Here is a 2421-nt window from a genome sequence, read left to right on the forward strand (position 1 = left end):
GAGCAAGCAACCAGGACCAGGACCTGTCCGCCAGGCGCCGGCAAACAGTCGGAATAAATCCGGACCGAGCCCGGCGAATGACGGTTAAACTCAATAAAGCGCCCGGCCCCCGCCGCCGCGGCCCTCGGCGCCCTCTTCCCGGCCCAGCGGGGCCAGGCCTCTTTGCACTGGAATATTGCTTACTGGTGGGATGACAGTGTTTGCCGAGGGCAGGCCAAGGCTTCGGTCCGGCCAGTGTACACTGATCGGGGAGTGGCGGCCGGGGGCCAGGGGCCGGGCGCGCGGCGGGTTCTGGATTCGGGTTTCATGCCCCCCGCCCCCGCCCGCCCCCGCCTTAAGCCCCCCGCCGGGCCGGCTGGCCATCTGTTTACCCCCGGATTCGGTTGTAGCGTTGTTACAAGGCCCTGGCCGGCGCGCTGCCCGGAGGCTGGGCTGAACACACCGCTGCTGGACCAGCTCGGCCGGCCCGGCCTGGAGCAGTACCGCACAGAGCACCACCGCGTCCCTCGGCAGGAAATGTCCGCTCAGCTAGAGAGACACAGTTTGCAGCGTATAGGACGCACAGTATTATTCCTTCGCATGGACCTACTGCTACTGCCCGGCGGGTGTGCGTGGTCGCCGACGTGTGACTTACTGAAAGTGTTACACGAAGAGCTGTACGAATTGTTCGATATCGAATCGAATCGGCCTGATTCGAATTCGTTCGATTTCGAATTTGCCTGATTCGATGTCGAATATATTCGACATCGAATCAGGCAAATTCGAAATCGAACGAATTCGAAATTTCGAATCGGGTTGGTTCGACATCGAATCGCTCACCCGCTCCATGCCCACACTACACGTTGTACAGTCGTCGAATATCTACGGTACGGGGCCAGTTTAAATGAGTATAAAAATACCGCGTGACTTGCATTCGAAAAATACAATAGATTTTTTTTTCGATTCGATTCGGGCTCGAATTTGGACTGATTCGATTCGACTCGAAATTTTTGAGCCAATTCGATTCGAAGAAAACTTTTGAGATTCGATTCGAAGGCAAAATAAACCTCGATTCGCACAGATCTAGTTACACGGTTGGGGAACGAGTTCTCTGCGTAAGTTACGTGCCCACTTTCTTGTAGTGCACGAAAGTTTAGTGTGGTTGAAGTTGAATCCCGTGCGCAGAAAAACAATTTTATTTTCTTCACTCGGTTCGCTTTCATATTTCTAATGTAATTTTGACGGAGACGAAAGTGCCTCATTGAGCTTTGGGAGCGGGAGCCTTGCCGCGAGGTGCGCGCTGGGGCGCGCGAGATGAGCGAAACGAGCGGAAAAGCCGAGCCGGTGCCGCGACACACCACACGGCCGCGCCCCGCCCCGCGGAGAGATGTCGTGTGACACATGTGCGGCTCACAGCAGCAGCGGCACCTGTTGCTTCGCCTTGTAAGCAGGATGGCATAACCATAACGCGGCGCCGGGGGAGGATGTGAGGAAGACGATGCGGCGAGCCCCGCGCGCGCCCCTCACAGCAGCACCGCCTTGAGTCTGGGAATGATTTGCTTTCTCCGAACCGAACACTCCCAAATCTCCCCGACGCACAACAAAATTCACAACGCCGCTAAAGAGTGTCACCAGTTTTCCTCTTCTTCTCTCAAATTTTCCAAATTCAATGGCCGCATGGTAGAGACGGGATTATATACTCTCCATATGAGATGAAGCGGACAGGAGACAGCTCGGCCACGGAAATAGGAATAGAAATCCTGACCCTTTCTTACTCCCCTTCCTCTCTCTCTCTCTCTCTTTCTCTCTCTCTCTCTCACTCACTCCAGTCGCGACCCGCCTCAAGGTGATTGTCATGGACGCACTCTTCTCCTCCTCCGCCCCCCCCCTTTCCCCCGCGCCCGGGGCCACGGGGGGGGGTTCCTGGAAAGGCACTGGTTCGCAAGGGTTTGAGGGGAAGGAGGGAGGGGTGAGCATTTTTGGCCAACTGTCTGATTAATCCAAGGAGGAGGGAGCAGCGGTAATGTCTTGAAAAGAGACGCAACCCCCGGGGGCCCCCGCCGAGGCCCACCGCCTCCGGAAGCCCGTCGTAAGCCCCATTCAGTTCAGGGGCACGCTAGGCGGGGGCAGAAGCAGCAGGAACAGCAGCTGCAGAGGGAGCAGCAGAAGGAACAGCAGCAGAAGGATTCGCAGACGGTTTGGGGTGCACCTGATCGGGCCCGTCCCCGCAAACACCTCCCCCAGCACTTAGGCCCCTCCGCCCGCCGCCACCGCCGCCACCACCACCCCTCCAGACGGCCTTTGTCTTCACATCACTTTGTTGTGCTGCGAAAAACGAGCGAAAAAATATATACAGGGCGCGCGAGGGGTAAGGGTGGAGGAGTTGGGGTGGGAGAGAGCACGAGAGAGAGAGAGAGAGAGAGAGAGGGGGGAAGGGGGAGG

The sequence above is a fragment of the Frankliniella occidentalis genome, unplaced genomic scaffold, assembly GCF_000697945.3.
Source record: "Frankliniella occidentalis isolate FOCC.00 unplaced genomic scaffold, Focc_3.1 Scaffold30, whole genome shotgun sequence".
NCBI classification, from domain to species: Eukaryota; Metazoa; Arthropoda; class Insecta; order Thysanoptera; family Thripidae; genus Frankliniella; species Frankliniella occidentalis.